The sequence below is a fragment of the Dipodomys spectabilis genome, unplaced genomic scaffold (assembly GCF_019054845.1).
Source record: "Dipodomys spectabilis isolate Male_0828 unplaced genomic scaffold, ASM1905484v1 ptg000081l, whole genome shotgun sequence".
Lineage (NCBI taxonomy): Eukaryota > Metazoa > Chordata > Mammalia > Rodentia > Heteromyidae > Dipodomys > Dipodomys spectabilis.
The window spans coordinates 19,607,130-19,626,205 of record NW_024870758.1 but is presented as its reverse complement, the minus strand read 5'-3'; the positions used below and the strand labels follow the sequence as shown (position 1 = coordinate 19,626,205).

General features: G+C 36.2%; 1 protein-coding gene across 1 annotated transcript in view; it reads right to left on the bottom strand.

Moving 5' to 3' along the window:
- Galnt13 (polypeptide N-acetylgalactosaminyltransferase 13) overlaps positions 1-19,076 on the bottom strand; it is a 499,964-nt gene that overhangs the window by 131,103 nt on the left and 349,785 nt on the right. The window lies entirely within an intron of this gene.

The window sequence follows — 19,076 nt, the reverse complement described above, 5'->3', positions numbered from 1 at the left end:
AAGAACCGACAAGGAGCGGACAACTTCATCCTGCACTTTGCAGACCAGAGACGACCCGGGATCCAAGACTCGGCGTGAGTAGAAACCCGACTTCCTCACTCCTTCTCAGGGAGCAGAGGAGGGAAGGCCACCCCTCCCCCCCAGCACCGGTGATCTCCATCATGGATACCGACAAAGCTCGGAGGAGCGGCTAGCTCCAGCTCAGGCCTTGGAATAAAACGAGTCATTTAGCAGGTCACAAGAACTTAACGGCGAAGTGACCTCACAGACTCAGTTCCATCCAGGGAAAAGTCACCCAGCTCAGGCGCCAGCCATTGGAGTGGCTCTCCTCACCGGGTAAGCAGAGCCAGAGGCTGCCCCTCCCTCTAGCAGCCACCACAATCAATTGAAAAACAGAAACCCTGAGAATGGCTCCAGGCTGGGTGCTGTGAGTTTTTTTCACAAAATAGCCCCAGGGAAAAGCTACTGTTTGTTGAAAGGCCTCAACTCTACCCAGAACCTAGCCTCATCACTGCATCCCCCTCTTTTGTGATTCTCAAAGCAGATCACCCTCCCAGTAAACTAACCTGGGAGGGGGATCTCAAATCTTGGGTAAAGCAGAGCGTTTTTCTGCCTGTTCCAACAAACTGACTTAAGAAACCAATCAAGCCACAGGACCTCAAGCTGACCAGAGACTCCAACCAGACTCTGGTTACAGACAGAAGGGAGATACAGGACTCTTCCCATCCCTCCCAAAAAAAAAAAAAAAAAAAAAAATCAAAGAACTTTTTTTTTCCTTCTTCTTTTCTTTTTTCTTTTTTTTTGTTTTGTTTTTTTTTTCGTTTTTTGTTACCTTATATATATAAAAAAATTTTTTTTGCTTTTCTAAAACTTTTATTAATCTTTAATTTTTGCCTCTTCTGAAAAAATAATTGTTTTCCATTAACTTTTTTTTTTCTTTCTCCTCTTATAATTTTTATTTTAGGAATACGTGAATGTGTGTTTTCCTTTCTTTTCTTGTCTTCTTTCTCTTTTTCTTTCATTCTTAATTATCTTTTTGTTTTTTGTCTAGCTCTACTGAATTTCTGATCTTTTCTTCTCACTTTCCTATCCTTTCCATCTTTTCCTCTTTGTTCTTCTTTATGTGACTTAACTCTTGTCCTGCACATCCTCAGATAAACCCGTAGTTAACCAGTAGACCCTATCCCCCATTGTGTACACACTTAATCCACAAACTTATTACTCAATTCAAAACCTCTGAGACTTAAATTCATTAATAGCAGTACTACCTCTTTATACCTATATAATATTTTAAGCATTTTTTTAAAGTTTTTCACATCTCCTCTATGTCCCTCCCTTTCTCTCAACATATTCATATTCCTCTATAAATAGATGGTCTTTTAATCTCTAAAATAACATTAATTTTTACGTTTCTATTTTTTTTTCTGGTCTCTTTCATTCCCCTTTCCCTTTCTTCTTTTTCTCTCTCTCTCTACTTGCATCCTACCCTACCTATTTCCTGCATTGTGATTAGGACATAGTTAACTCTCCCTGTGCCTCCCCACACCAATCTATTCCTATTTTTTACCCACATCTCTCCCTAACCCTAATAATTTCTGGTTTTCCAAATTCTTCTCTGCGGTTCGAAGCCCTTTAACATATAGTTGTTTGATGTCGAATAGATGTATCTGTTGAACTAGATTGTATCTGTAGACTATTGACTGTACAAATGCAAACTTTGGTTGATGGTTGCCTTAAGATAGTGTTCTAGCACAAAACTGGTGCTATCTTCATCTCAAATGGGCAGAGTAAGCCGGAAAAACACAAGAAAAATGGCAAATTCCGGTATCTCAATTTCCAATCTTGATAATCAGGGGTTAGAAGAGATAATGAATAATCCAGAGGAGAGTTCCCAAACAGCTCTACAAACACTGCTGACAAACATGATAAATGAAAAGTTTGACAGCGTACAAAGGACTCTGTATGAGTGTGATAGGGAGAGAGAGGAGGCATCCCAGAAGTTTATACAGGAATATCATAAGTGTGAGGAAGCTACTCAAAAACTCATACAGGATTTGCGTGAACAACTTGAGAATACTCAAAGAGAAAGGGAGGAATGGCGTGAGCAGGCTGAGAACACTCAAAGAGATCTGCAGGAATCCCAAGAACGGGAGGAAGCTAATCAAAGAGTAATACAGGAATTGAGAGACCAGGTAGAGAACACACAAAGATCACTAAAGGCATTCATGGAATCCATTAACAAAGAGCTGAAGGAAGTCAGGGAGACCACAAAGGGAATGCTGAATGGAACCCAACAGAAGGAATGGGAGCCCAAAGAAACCATAACCAATCAACTAAGCGATTTGAGGACAAACACTGAACACCAAATTAAGGAAGTAAAGAAATTCATACAAGACCTAAAACAGAGCTTCAACAAAGAACTTGAAGCCATCAAAGCTGACCAACTAGAAGGAAAAGAGATAAAAAACAAAGTAGAGAGTCTTGACAGCAGGTTAGACCATGCAGAAGATCGAATCTCAGGGATTGAAGACAGCCTAGATATTATAGAGAAAGAACATACAACCATCCAAGACAAGTCCAAGAAATATGATAGACAATCCAACACCTGAAAGACACCATCAGAAGGCCTAATCTAAGGATAATGGGTGTAGAGGAGCACCTAGAAACAGAAGTTAATGGTCTAGGAAATTTGTTTAACAGGATCCTAGCAGAGAACTTCCCAAACATGCAAAAAGATAGGCCTGTCCAGATACAAGAAGCCTTTAGAACCCCAAATAGACCAGACCAGAATAGGACATCCCACCGACACATTATAATCCACACAGGATCAACTCAGAACAAGGAAAAGATCCTTAAAGCTGTCAGAGAGAAAAGGGTAATCACTTATAAAGGGAAACCAATTAGAATCACCTCAGATTTCTCAGCAGAGACAATCAAAGCAAGAAGAGCCTGGAATGATGTATGCCATGCCCTAAAAACAAACAACTATCAACCAAGAATACTGTACCCAGCTAAATTCTCCTTCATAACTGAAGGCCAAATAAAAACCTTCCATAACAAAGAAAAATTGAAACAATACATGTCTACCAAACCAGCCCTACAAAAGATTCTTAAAGATGTCCTACACATAGAAAACCAACAAGACCGCAACAAAGGCCAAGAAACTGCACCCAAACTGAGAATCCAAGAACCATAGGAAGAACCCAGTTTTCGCAGCCCCCAAGAAGGTAGATAACATGGCAGGAACTCCCAAATACCTCTCAGTCCTATCTCTTAATGTTAACGGACTGAACTCTCCAATTAAGCGACATAAACTGTCTAGTTGGATTAAAAAACAAGACCCTTCTATCTGCTGCCTGCAGGAGTCACATCTTGCCCGTAAAAACAAACACATTTTCAATGTTAAAGGATGGAACAAAATCTACCAAGCAAACGGACCCCATAAACAGGCGGGAGTTGCAATCCTAATATCAGATAAAATAGACTTCAAATTAAAATTCGTGAAAAGAGATAAAGAAGGTCGCTACATACTAATTAAAGGATCTCTCCTTCAGGAGGATATTACAATTCTAAATATCTATTCGCCAAACAATGGAGCACCCAAATTTATCAAAGAAACACTACTTTCCCTCAAATCCCATATAGATCCAAAGACATTAATTGTTGGGGATTTTAACACACCACTCTTCCCACTAGATAGATTAACTCCGCAAAAACTCAACAGAGAAACCGCAGATCTAAACAGCTGCATAGATCAACTAGACTTAATAGACATTTACCGAACATTTCACCCAGCAGCATCAGAATACACGTTTTTCTCAGCAGCACATGGAACGTTTTCTAAAATAGACCACATTTTAGGCCACAAAGCAAACTTGTCTAAATTCAGAAACATTGAAGTTATACCTTGCATTCTCTCTGACCAAAAGGGAATAAAATTAGAACTCAACACCAAAAGCCACCAAAGAAAGTCCGGTATCACATGGAGGCTGAACAACACCCTGCTGAATCATGAGTGGGTCATGGAAGACATTAGAAAGGAAATTCAAATGTTCATGCTATTCAACAAAAATGAACACACAAAATACCAGCTCCTCTGGGACACAGCAAAGGCAGTACTCAGAGGCAAGTTTATAGCTCTGAGCTCCTACATCAACAAATTGGAGAGACCTGAAACTAACAATTTAATGACACATCTAAACCTCCTTGAAAAAGAGCAGCAAGATAAACCCCAATCCAGTAGACGGAAAGAAATAATCAAAATTAAATCAGAATTAAATGAATTAGAATCCAAAAAAACTATAGAAAGAATCAACAAAACAAAGAGTTGGTTCTTCGAAAAACTTAACAAAATTGACAGACCCTTAGCAAATCTTATCAAAAAAAGAAGAGAACACACCCAAATTAATAAACTCAGAGATGAGAATGGAAACATCACCACGGAAACAACCAAGATTCAGAACATTATAAGGGAATACTTCTCAAAACTTTATGCTAATAAGTTTGAGAACTTGACAGAAATGGACCTCTTCCTAGCAAATATTGACATGCCAAAACTAAACCAAGATGAGTTAAACTATCTTAACAGGCCCATATCAAGCATTGAAATAGAAACAGCAATAAGAGACCTCCCAGCTAAGAAAAGTCCAGGACCAGATGGTTTTACAGCGGAATTTTAAAAGGCCTTCAAAGCAGAGCTCACACCAATTCTCCTCCAACTCTTCAATGAAATTGAAAGAGAAAGCTCACTACCGAACACATTCTATGAAGCCATCATAACCCTCATCCCAAAACCAGGCAGGGACTCATCAAAGAAAGAGAACTATAGACCCATTTCTTTGATGAACATTGATGCAAAACTTCTCAACAAAATTTTGGCCAACCGACTTCAACAATTCATCCAAAAAATCATACACCACGATCAAACAGGATTCATTTCAGGGATGCAAAGCTGGTTCAATATACGCAAATCAATTAATATTATTCATCACATCAACAGGAGCAAGAATAAGAACCACATGGTTATCTCAATAGACGCAGAAAAAGCATTCGACAAGATCCAACACCCCTTTATGATGAAGGTTTTGGAAAAATTAGGAATCCATGGAACATTCCTCAATACAATAAAGGCTGTATATGACAAACCTACAGCCAGCATTATACTCAATGGTGAAAAACTAAAGCCATTTCCTCTTAACTCAGGAACAAGACAAGGATGCCCACTCTCTCCACTTCTCTTCAATCTAGTATTAGAATGCCTAGCTACAGCAATAAGACAAGATGCAGACATAAAGGGGATCCAAATAGGGAAAGAAGAAATAAAACTCTCCCTCTTTGCAGATGACATGATCTTGTATTTAAAGAATCCCATAGACTCCACTCCCAAATTACTCAAGCTGATTCAAAACTTTGGCAAAGTAGCAGGTTATAAAATTAACCCCCAAAAATCCATGGCTTTTCTGTATGCCAACAATGAGAAAAGTGTGGCTGAAATTAGGAAAGCAACTCCATTTGTAATAGCCCCACAAAAAATAAAATACCTAGGAATTAACTTAACTAAAGAAGTGAAGGACCTCTATGATGAAAACTTTAAAATCTTGAAAAAGGAAATCAACACAGAACTTAAAAAATGGCAAAACCTCCCATGCTCCTGGATTGGAAAGATTAACATCGTGAAAATGGCAATACTTCCCAAGGCTATCTACAAATTCAACGCAATACCTATCAAAATTCCACCCTCATTCTTCAAGGAAATAGAAGAGGCAATCCAAAAATTCATATGGAACAATAAAAGACCCCGAGTAGCAAAAACGCTCCTCAACGGAAAGAACACTGCTGGAGGAATATCAATACCAAATTTCAAACTCTACTATAAAGCCATAGTAATCAAAACAGCTTGGTATTGGCATAAGAACAGACCTCAGGACCAATGGAATAGAATTGAAAACTCAGAAATGAACCTACAGACCTATAGCCATCTAATCTTCGATAAGGGAGCTAAAACAATAGAATGGAAGACAGACAGCCTCTTCAGTAAATGGTGCTGGCAAAACTGGTTAACTACATGTAGAAAACTAAAGCTAGATCCTTATATATCACCCTGCACCAGAATCAACTCCAAATGGATCAAAGACCTTGAACTCAAAGCAGACACTCTGAAAACATTACAGGATGGAATAGGAGAAACCCTGGGTCTCCTTGGCTCAGGCCGAAATTTTCTGAATAGAGACCCGGAAACACAACAAATCAAAGAAAGGTTGGACAAATGGGATTGTATAAGGTTGCAGAGCTTCTGCAGGGCAAATGACATAGCTAGCAAGATCAATAGAAAGCCCACGGACTGGGAGAAGATCTTTACTAGCCATACAACGGACAAGGGTCTCATATCTAAAATATACTTGGAACTCAAAAAATTAAACCACCCAACAACAAATCCTCAAAGAAACAACTGCCCAATAAGTAAGTGGGCGAAAGACTTAAAGAGAAGCTTCTCTGAAGAAGAAAGAAGGATGGTCAATAGACACATGAAGAAATGTTCAACATTCCTAGCCATAAAAGAAATGCAAATCAAAACAACATTGAGATATCACCTCACTCCAGTTAGAATGGCAAAAATCAAGAACTCTAACAACAACAGATGCTGGAGGGGATGTGGACAGAAAGGAACCTTACTTCATTGTTGGTGGGAATGTAAACTTGTTCAACCACTTTGGAAAGCAGTATGGAGGTTCCTCAAAAGACTCCACATAGAGCTCCCCAATGACCCAGCAATCCCACTTTTGGGCATTTACCCAAATGATCACAAACAAGGCCACACTAAAGCTACCAGCACAACTATGTTTATTGCAGCATTATTTACCATAGCTAAGATATGGAACCAACCCAGATGCCCCTCAGTAGATGAAAGGATCAAGAAGATGTGGTATATATACACAATGGAATTCTATGCCTCCATCAGAAAGAATGACATTTCCCCATTTGTTAGGAAATGGAAAGGCTTGGAAAAAATTATATTAAGTGAAGTAAGCCAGGCCCAAAGAAACATAGGATCCATGGTTTTCCTTATTTGAAATATCTAGTATATGTCTGAGTCAAGAAGAAAATGTCAGATAAGGTGATGTTAGGGAAATGAACCTTAAGATATGTATTCAAATCCTTTTTTTCTTTTTTTTTTTGTTTTTTTTTGTTTTTTTTTTTTTGGGGTCCGGTCGTGGGGCCTGAACTCTGGGCCTGGGCACTGTCCCTCAGCTCTTCAGCTCAAGGCTAGCACTCTACCACTTGAGCCACAGCACCAGTTCCGGCTTTTTTCTTTTTGCTTATGTGGTGCTGAGGAATCGAACCCAGGGCCTCAGGCATGCAAGGCAAACGCTCTGCCATTGTGCCAACTTCCCAGCCCTCAAATGCTTTTTTTTCTTTCATGCGATTGTTTCTAACACTTTTATAAGATTATTTCTTTGTTTCAGTATACAGCTTTCACTGTATTTGATGTTGGTATAATTTGTGGAGGATAAGGGGAAAAACAAATCGTTTAAATAGGGATACAGGTGGACCCATTGCAACAATGAGTTGTTCAAGTCGTTATGTCAAAAATGAACTTTACAACTTTGGTGTGTGGGGAGAGGGGTGGGCAGGGAGGATTGAGTGGGGGGGGTGGGGGAAAAATGGGAAGGGATGGGAAGGGGAAACAAAGGAGGAGGCTACAATGCTTGATAAGAAATGTACTCATTATCTTGCCCATGTAATTGTAACCCCTCTGTACAGTATTTTCACAATAAAAAAAAGAACTTTCTAACTGCATTTCTTAATTTTCAAAATTTCTGAATAAATTTATGTAATTTAATTATGACTGTGATTTAAAATATTTAGGTATTGAAGTAAAAGGTTTGGAGAAGTTGACAAAAATGTTCATACCAGAATGAGATATATGCATGCCACAGCTGTTTACAGTGCCCAACATCAAGGTTTCACACCTTTTGTGAGAATATGCAGAAGATGTGTGCTGACTAACTGAGCCATGTCTAGGAAAGAATGTAGGTCTTAGGGAGCTTTGCAATTAACATCAGGTAGTAAATACAAAGGTCACAGAATGCCGAGTGTTTTAGGGATACAACTATGAAATAGAAGAATCAAGTCTGTTAGAGAAAGAAGAGATATTTGACAGAATCATTGTACCTTTACCCTAGCATTTACTTAGATATTTTTTTCTTTTTTAAAAATGACTGGTGTAGTCATTATTTCAATGGTTCTGCATATATCACATTACTTTTACAGAGGGGGATATTACAACAGAAAGAGGTTAAATGACTTGATGAAATTAGTATAGACTATCTAAATATAGTTAAATGTCTTGATGAAATTAGTACAGACTATCTAGATATAGGTTTAAGGCTGATTATCAGGACAAAGTTCTGTACTTTCCACTATGTAAGACTGGGTACAAAAATAACAAACAGAAACGTCTTGACTGGGAGGGGGGCGATGGTTTAACAGAGAAGGAAGGATACATAAAAAAAAAGAATAATGGGCAAATACCTTCATAATACTCAGTAAACATATGTGAAAATGGAACTAGGAAACAAGGAGATGAATGGATGTTATAAGGGGAGGGAGAGAGTGATGGAAGGAATGACTGATCAAAGTCAACTGTACACATAAAAGGAAATAGTAAGTTAATCATCTTTTTAAAGCTATTTTAGCCGGGTGTCAGTGGCTCAAGACTGTAATCCTAGCTACTCAGGAGGCTGAGATCTGAGGCTCACGGTTCAAAGCCAGCCCCAGCAAGGAAAGTCCAAGAGACTCTTATCTCCAATTTACCACCAGAAAACCAGAAGTGGTTCTGTGGCTCAAGTGGTAGAGTGCTAGTCTTGAGATGAAGAGCTGAGGGATAACACCTAGGCCCAGAGTTAAAGCTCCACAACCAACAAAATAGAAAAAAAGAAAAAGCTATTTTAAGATAATAAATAAAACATCATTTATGATAAATTGCAAAAAGAAATGTGTTACTGAAAACTGTAGAAGAATTCTGGGTAAACATTTAGCATAATTTGAGGCATGTAAATGGAAATATGAAAGAGAATAAATACACAAAGTTTGTTTAGCAATTCTTTTGAGTTTGCAAAAAATGGTTCCAGAGATTGCTAAAGAACTGAAGCAAAAGTTGTTAAGAAATGTTTTCTTGAAAGCCTTTACACTCAGTAGTTTAAGTATTTGCCTGATCCTGAGTTGGCCATTTTCTGCTAGGTGAGGATCCTACAAGACATTGGCCTATCTTAGTAGGAAATTTGTGTTACTCAAGTATTCCTTAGTGGGTCTCAAAAGCAATTTGATTTTGAGATATGCTTCAGGTCAAGCACAATTGCTTTCTTTGTCCTAGAGTTGTGCTGTTCAAACAATTAAATTTAAATCAAGTTAAATGAAAAATCTAAGTTAATAAAATTATAAATTTGGCTCCTTAAGTATTTTAAACAAATTTTATGTGCTTTATGGTTAAACATATTTAGTAGCTACATAGGGAACAGTGTGAACATTTTATCAGAGAAAGACCTTCTTCTGAGCTACACATGCTCTAGAGTATAGCTTACTTCTGGAACCTTCTTGATCTATTTGGTGATTTTTGCATGCTTTCTGTGAGGTTATTCTTGAAACAAAAGACCATCTGTGATGGGACTATTTTGCACATTCTTACTATCAGGAGGTCAGGAAAGAACATTTATGGCTAGAAAGAGTCACTCACTCATTAATCCAAAGCACCATTAGGAATGAAGTGGGTACTTATCTAAGCTTATTTTAAAGCCCTACCACAGCTGACATGCAAAAGCTCCTTATTAGAAGGTGAGGGAAAATAGTCAACCATGGTAAACTATTTCTGATCTGTCTGTCTATCTATCTATCTATCTATCTATCTATCTATCTATCTATCATTGATCAGCAATCAAATATCCTAGTTAATTCTTCTAAAAGCTCAAGATTTGTCTTTTCTATCCCTATATCTTGTCTTTCCAGCTATTTTCATTAACTAATTATTGTTTGTGCAATAATGATATATAGTGATGACACAATGAGAATGTCCTAGAAATGAATGTTTGCATTTCCTTGTAGAAAAGTGTTAACATTGCAAGACTATATTATTGAAAAAGAATGAAAACTACATAATTTAATTCCTTCCTTCATGCCTGCCTTCCTCCCTTCCTCCCTTCCTGCTTTTCTGCCTTCCTTCCTTTCTATACAATATTTGTGAGCCTAGGGATGGAATCTAGGGCGTATACATGCTGGGCAGGCACTATACCACTGACCTGTACTCTCAGAACATCTTCATTTCTTAGTTATGTGGACTGAGGTATTTTTCAACTACAGTGAGCTGGAGTTTTCCTATATTATACAGCTTTTGCATATTATATGGAATAATGGATTTGGATATAATACCCTTTGCAATAACTTTTCTTCCTAATATCAAGCTAATATCTTCATGGATTTTATTTATTCCTCTGCGAAAGCACTGATGTCAGCTCAGGGTTGTTTCTGGAGAAAAATTCAGATGTCCTTTCACACTGTCAGAACTTTATTTGTTAATGCAAAGGTAAGAGGATGACAGAAACAACAGCATAATAGCTTGTTAAAAGTCTCTACCAGCCAACAAGCAAGACCTTTTATTTTGTGAGCTCTATACTATTAGGCTTAATTAAACTGATATGTAATTTGAAAAAAAAATCATGTATCTAAAGGCAGAATATTTTAGATGTCTAGTTAATGCCATTGAGAGAAAAACATTAAGATCAGAGTGATAAAACATGAAATTCCTCTTTGAACAACATTCTATCAAGTTATGGGCCATCAGACTCACAAGGAGGAAGAAAAGAATATATATTTGGGGCTATATTTGTATTTCCAGCCACTAAGGTACCATTCATTGAAATATTGTCTGTAAACAGACAAAAGTGACAGAATCACATATTGTGTTAAAATGGAAAATGTTCATCTCAAGGGTTCAATTAGTCACAGTAAAAACAGTCAGAGCAGTTCTCTTACCAAGCTTGAATAACATAAAATCTGGTTTTCCCAAATGTTTTCATAATCTATTATCTTATTTCATGCTACTGAAATTCCTGAGAGAAATCATGTCCCTTTCTAATTACTTTAGTCATTACAGGTGACCCGAATTCACTGTTCAGATCTATGTTGTCGCAATGATACGATGATGAAATCGTCAAGACTTCATCCTATTAAAAAGCCATACATATCAGAATGTTATTTTCTAGTTGCAACAGAGTACACAGGGTCAGAGCATGGCTATAATTTATTGAGTTCATGAAAATTTCAGATGTTAGAAAAGTTACTCATATATCCTTCTATTTTTTAATTAAAGCAGTATTAATATAAAGTGTTGGGCCCATGAAATCATATCTTAACTGTTACTTCTTACATAATAACTTACCCTATTGTCTGGTGGTTTGAACATTTCTGTGTATTTTGCATTTACTATTTTACTTCCCAGTGACCAGTAAAGTGTCTGATCTGTAAATTAGTAAATTATATAAATTTACTAGTATTACTCAATTGCTTATTGCAAAAAGATGGGTAGTACTAATCTTCTATTACAGATAGCAATGTTTAATAATGTCTTTTAAAATAAATAATTCAATTTATTTTCATCTACATCTTTGGATATTCTCCCAAACTTTAGAATCTTCTCTGAAAGGATCTGCCTCTATCCTTGTATAATTAGTTCTATATCACAGGGTTTGGGGTACAACAAAAGAGATACCATACTCAATTCCCAGGTCAGTTTGTTTTATTTTGATAATTTATTTGATTTATCCGATTCCTAGCTTTGTCTTTTAAATGTTACAGTGAATACTAAATGTGGCAATGGTTACAAAGAATTAGCAGATGTAGGCACAGAGCAGATGTTGAAGTAAATACTGTGGGATTAACTCTGGCAAATTAAACTTTGTGTTCCACAAAATTACTATAAATATTTTAAAAGTAAAAAATCTAGAGTAATTGTGTGTATGTGTGTGCATGTGTGAACGTTTTAATTATTTAATTATATCATCACAGACCTGCTTCGACCAAGGATTTTCAGTAAAGGGTCAGATAACACTTGATAAGAATTACAGGTTCTATGACTATTCAGCTGTGCTGTTGTACAAGTAAATAAGCCCAACACCTTTAATAATGGCATCTTGAATTTGCTTGATATTCAATTCTTATTAGCGCATCCTTACATTTCTGTATCTATTCTCCTGGTGAGTTCATCCAGTGTTCTGACCTTAATATCATCTTCAGGTTGGTGAATCCCAAATTTACATGTTCAATCTGAACATTTGACCTGATCCCTAGTCTCATATAGCAAAAGCCCTATTCAATCTCTCTCTCTAGATGGTTAAAGTGCAACTAAAATGGAACATGCCTAAAAAGAAACACAATTTTCCTCCTAAATTTTTTCATCTTGCAGTTTTTCTATCCAAATTTTTCTATCCAAATAGAAAGTCATCCTTTTTTTGTTAAATTATTTTATTTATTTATTTATTTTTTGAGTCTGGTCGTGGGGCCTGAACTCTGGGTCTGGGTGCTGTCCTTCAGCTCTTCAGCTCAAGGCTAGCACTCTACCACTTGAGCCACAGCGCCACTTCTGGCTTTTTTCTTTTTGCTTATGTGGGGCTGAGGAATCAAACCCAGGGCCTCATGCATGCAAGGCAAGCGCTCTACCACTGAGCCACCTTCTCAGCCCAAAGTCATCCTTTTATATTTTCAAGCTTAAATTTGTTAGTCATCCTTGATTATTTACATCCAATCTGCTTGCAAACAATTTTCAACCTTTCTTGGAATGATGTCTGTGACACTAATATGCCTTCCCTATTTTATGATTTTCGTTGTTATTATATGTAAGATGCGCTGAGCTTACCTCAGGTTTTTCCACTGGACAGCTATAGACGATTCTTGATATAAAATTCAGTGTGAACTGTTGTATTCAGGTTGAGCTAAGTTGGCATGTCACTTTTATGCTCAACACACTGATAACTATCAATGTCACCCATTCCAACTGCCAAATGCAAACAGTGAAATCTCCCTTGTGTCTTTCTAGGCCTGTGTAAACGACTCAGGTCCCATTTTCTACTGCTTTCCTTCCACAGTTGCTTCACATCATGCTCCACAGCTTTCCCAGCTACCAACCTTGCTCATTTTAACTATTGAAACTACCTCAGTAATCTGTAATTGTTTACTGTTGATGATCCCAATGGAGAAGAATTGTATGGGACATCTAGGAACTAAAAATGTAGTTGCTCAATAACTGAACATAGTTTTAAAAAATTTTAGATCAAGAGACACAAAGGGTGGACTCCACTTCTAAATATGACACTTCATATCTGCATAAATTTTGTATAAAGGTTCTGAAATCTATGCCCTGAATTTTATTGGCTGTAAATTAAATAAAAGACAACATTATATACTTGAAAATATATGCTAACATGATGTGTGCACATACTAAATATATTTATGCACATACATATGTATGATGAAATATAAAAATATCTATGACTGACTAACTTCATGTTATCTTGAAGATAAAGTACAATAACTATTTTATTACTTATAAATTGCAACTTGATATGAAACTCTTCTAATGCGAAGTTACTATATATATGTTATATATGCACTATATAATTAGTAATTTTAGGCTAAGCAACAGATCCAACTACATTCACGTACTTATTTTTGTCTTATAGACTTTGTGTTCTGTTAATTAGGGGTAGATTTGAATATAAATTTAAGTTGATGGCAAAGTGTGAGCCAAAATAAACTCCCTCCCACTTCTTTTTTTAATGGTACTGGTGTTAGAACTGTTTTTGTTTTTGTTTTGTTTCGTTTTTGGCGAGGCAAACATTTTCCACTTCGGCCAAACCTACAACTTTTTGGATTTAGGGTATCTTTTTGTCAGCTATTATCTCATATTTTTACTGGGTACTCCTAGAGCATCATTCTTCTACTCATCTACTTATGTTTCCCATATGTCTGGGATTATAGCCATGAAACATCATGACCAGCTTGTTTTATGAGATGGCAGGGTCTCCCTAACATTTGCCGGGGTAGTGTCAAATCACGATCCTCTTGACTTCTGCCTAGGAGTATAAGACATGGGCCACAATACCTAACTAAAACGTTTTTATTTACTTTTTTATTTTTGGCCAGTTATAGGGCTTGAATTCATGGCCTGGGCATTGTCCCTGAGCTCTTTTTCTCAAGGCTAGCTCCTCTATCACTTTGATTCACAGCTCCATTTCCATTTTTTTTGTGTGTGGTTAATTAGAGATAATGGTCTCCTGGGGACCTTTCTGCCCAGGCTGGCTTTGAATCAGGATTCCCAGATCTCAGCCTCCTGAGTAGCTAGGATTACAGGTGTGAGCCGCCATTTATTTACAATTACTTACAATTTTAACCATTTCAAATGTAGATAAAAATTAAGTAAATTGGAACATGGGTGTAATTAGGTCAAATACATTTTTCATATTAGCTTCAGAAGTTTTTGTTGGCTTGGTTTTTTTTAGAAAATCAAAGCTAGGTGCTGAGGGCTCATGCCTGTAATTCTAGGTACTCAGGAGATTGAGATCTGATAATCACAGTTCAAAGTCAGCCCAGGAAGGAAAGTCTGTGAAACTTATGTCAAAACAATTTCTCAGAAAATGTCAAGTAGAGCTCTAGCCCTGAGCAAAAGAAGCTCAAGAGATAGCACCCAAGCTGAGAGTTGAAGCTCCAGGAGTGGCAAAAATAAAACAAAACAAATACAAACAAAAGCTTTATTTACTCCTTCTTCCTTTTTATGCATACTTTAAAGAAGTTATCTTTTATCTGCTGTTATAAAATGGTTTGTTATGTATGAGTCAAGCGGAAAAGGTCAGATAATGTGATGTCAGGAAAATGAACCCTTAGATATGTATTTTAATGTTTTTTTCTTTCATGCATGTGTTTCTAACGCATTTATAAGATTATCTCTTTGTTGCTTTGTATGTCCCTCCCCCACAGTATAACCCCTGCTTTCACTATATTTGATGTCAGTATAACTTGTGGAGGAGATGGGGAAAAACCAGTTGTTTAAGGATACAGGTGGACCTGTTGCAACAATGAGAAGTACAAGTTGTCATGTCCAAAACGAGCTTTACAACGTCGGTGCGGGGGGGGGGGGGGGGGGGGGGGGGGGGGAAGGGGGGGGAAGGGGGGGGAAGAAGAAGGATTGGGATTGGGGGGGAGGGAGGAGGCTGGGAAGGGATGTGAAGGGTAAACAAAGGAGGAGGCTGCAATGCTTGGTAAGAAATGTATGCATTATCCTGCCCATGTAATTGTAACCCCTCTGTGCAGTATGTTCACAAATAAAATTAAATTAAATTAAAAAAAAAATAAAATGGTTTGAGCATTGAACATTGGATTAGTATGTATCAGCAAAACTATATACTAAGTATATCTGTTGTGAAATTACAATGCTTCTTCATATTGAGCCATGGTAATCTGTATCACTTGTCTGCTTAAAATGCTAGCATTTCAACTTCATCCTAGGCCTTTATTTGGATTAATCTTAACTTAGAGCTGATATTCTGTCAGAGGTACTGTGCATATCAAGAACCATCTAGCAGTGACATAGAGAAATATGTTAGCACTGAAGATTTACCTTCACCATGATTATCAACTTTTGCTTTGATGTTGTTCCGAACAATGGAACAGAAAAGAATTCAAATATGTTGAATAATTCTGGATCCTTATCATTGGTAGCTAGGCAGTTGGGATTTCTATAAGACCTTCATAGTAAAAAATAAAATCTCCACAATCTCAAGACAAATGTTAGGTTAGCAGGAAATAATTTCATTGGAGCTATCCTTATGTTCGTTACTGTTACAGGAACAAATAAATTTTAAACAATCCAGTTTCTAGTTCTAATTCTATCAAGGACTTGTTATCAGAAAAAGAAGTAGTCATTTTCAATTTTATTTTATAATTAAACTCTGAAAGACAGTGGTTTTCTTGTTTTCCTAGAGAAAGGAAGTTTTCTGGGATCTCAGAGTTATAAATCACATTCAGAAAGCACTTTTAAAATATACAATATTTGAAAGAAAATACCTAAAGAACAATAAAAAATAAAATCATTTTGACATATAGAGATGTATAATAAGCATAGGCAAAATTTTAATTTCCAAAGCATTCACTGCCATACTGTTTATAATATATTTTAAAGATCTAAAATTAAATACAGCAACTAGGAATTATATGAATAATTTTGATTAATCCTTATGCAAGAATGTCATGTAGCTATAATTAACTCAGTATAAATATAATTTTCTGGATGGAAAGTTAAGGAGTGTTATGTTAAATATTTCCCTTCATTCCTATCTAGAGTTTCAGAGAATAAATACAAACATTTTCACAGTGATTATTCCTATGGATAGAGTTGTTTCTATTACTTTAAAAATCTTTTTCAGTGGGCTGGGAAAGTGGCTCAGTGGTAGAGCACTTGCCTTGCATGCCCGAGGCCCTGGGTTCGATTCCTCAGTACCACATAAGCAAAAAGAAAAAATGCCGGAAGTGGCGCTATGGCTCAAGTGGTAGAGCACTAGCCTTGAGCTGAAGAGCTGAGGGACAGCACCCAGGCCCAGAGATCAGGCCTCACGACCAGACTCAAAAAAAAAATATTTTTCAAAGTTTATGTCAAAGATGTTTATTTTATGACAAAGACAATATGAATATTAAAGTAATTAAATAGGGTCTAACTGTGAACAAAATGATGCCTTGCTACTTGCTCAATACATGTATTATATACCTATTTGTATCTAGAGAGCTTTAGTTTTGAAAATCAGAAATTCAATTCTATCACTGAGCAGGATAATAATCATGTTTTGCATTTGCTTTTGGTGGACAAAAATAATTGATGGAAAAAAAGACAATTGCAACTTCTCAATTAGACATGAATTTCCTATAAATTGTTCTACCTTTATTATTTCATATTACATTAATTTTGAATCATTTGAAGTAGTAATGAACCCTTTACACTTTGCTTACCATAAAAAATGTGGAAAGTGTTTTGAAATATCACTGTAGGCCAATTACTAATTCTAGTTTATAAATAAACAGCTTCTATGATTGTACAGGGAATTAGCAACATATTCCTTCTTCCAGACAAATTAAAATAATGACTATTTCTCTCTGTTTAAAGAAAAAGTGATAGTTGTTCTACCAAGTGGCAGCTGCAAGTGGCAGCTGATGCTTTATTTGAAAGTAGCCTTTTTCTTTTAACAAACACAAGTCATCTAATGTCTTAGCTTGGAGTGGCAGATAATATTGGAGGCACTATAATTGTAATAACTTGCAATGCCTCACAGACAGCTTAGCTCATTATGGTGAATCTGTCAATCACATGGCCAGTAACTGATATTGCTTCTGATCTGTTAGTATTATGTTTCATCATGGACATTTCCTTTCTATTTTCTTTCATAGAAGGCTTAAACATTCAATTCCATCTAAAAGATCCTCACAAGATTTATTTTCCCATAATAGAAAATAAGATGCTTTCTTTATTCCACTAATGTTAGAGATATGAATATTTAAGCTAATCTCAATTTTTTTGAGTTGATATTCCACTACTTTCATCCTCTTTTCTTCTTGCTTTATGAAAATCATTATACTATAATGTATTATATAAGTTTATTATAACTCACACTACATCTACCAAGATAACACAATGATGTCCAAAAAAAGTATATAAATAACATTTACATTCAATTTGAACTGGAAGTATTCTTAATATCAAAGTAATTTGAGCTGTATATGTGACTTAGCAAAGTAATGTCTAATGATGATGTGGGTATCCAATACTTGACAACTGAGGCCACTGTGCAAAAACCTTTTTGTGTGGTCGTCAATGCAGAGAAAGATAGGAAACATGTAGCATTTAGTTGCAATAATAAACATGTCATTCTTCATTTTTCTTCTTTGTTAACTGAAAACTTTCAAGATATCAGTGTATTTTGTTGTTTTTGCTTCGATTATATTTCTAGACTTACCTATTTTTCCATTATCATTACTACACAGGGCATCAATGTTTAAAAATCGTTAAGTAATTCTACAAAAGGGTCACATGTCAGTTTATGAGTACAAGGCAACTTGCTCAGTGTCACCCCTTTTATCATTTTTCCCATCTCTTTAAAACCCCACCCATTCCTCTCAGTTTTCACATATAGACACTGAATTTCATGACTGCATTTTCATATCCATCCTTTCTTTATTCATCTATCACCCTCCTTCATCATCCTCTCCTGCCCCACCCTCAACTTCTACCTTCCTAATGTTCATTTGCTTGACTGTAGGTTAGCTGTTCAAAAGTTACACCTTTAGAATTTTCTGCATTACCACACTTTAGTTGTTATGTTTATGATATTTACATATGTAAATAACTAAACAGACATTTATAAATTAGATCTAACATGAGAGAAAAACATACATGCTCTGTCACTCTGGGTCTAACTTTACTTTCTTTTTAGGTCCATCCATTTCTCTGTTAATGATTTAATAACATTCTTCCTTATGAATGAGTTATATACATATGTATATCTACTTATACATTTAAATATGCATATATATCATTCTTTTTATCTATTCATCCTCTGAAGTGCTGCTTCTGAGTGGTTTCCCTACCATGCCTATGGTAAACAGAGCAGCAAAAACATGATTGTTCAAGTAGCTTTACTGTAATGTGATTTGTAATCTTTCAGATAAATGCCCAAGAATGATATTGCCAAATCTAGGGTAGTTGTATGTTTAGTTTTTTGACTTATCTCCAAACAGCTTTCCACAGCACACCAGTTTACATTTCCACCAACAGTGTATTAGGGTTTTTTTTTCTTCCATCACCACTAGTATATAATATGTATTCTTTATTATGGCCATTCTTTCTGGGTTAAAGTAGATTCTCAGTGCTGTTTTCATTTACCTTTCTTTATATTCAGAGGTGTTGAGCATTTATTCATAATATCTATTGGCAATTTTTACTTCTCAGATGTCTAGCTCCTTTGCCCATTTGTAAATTAGATTATTTA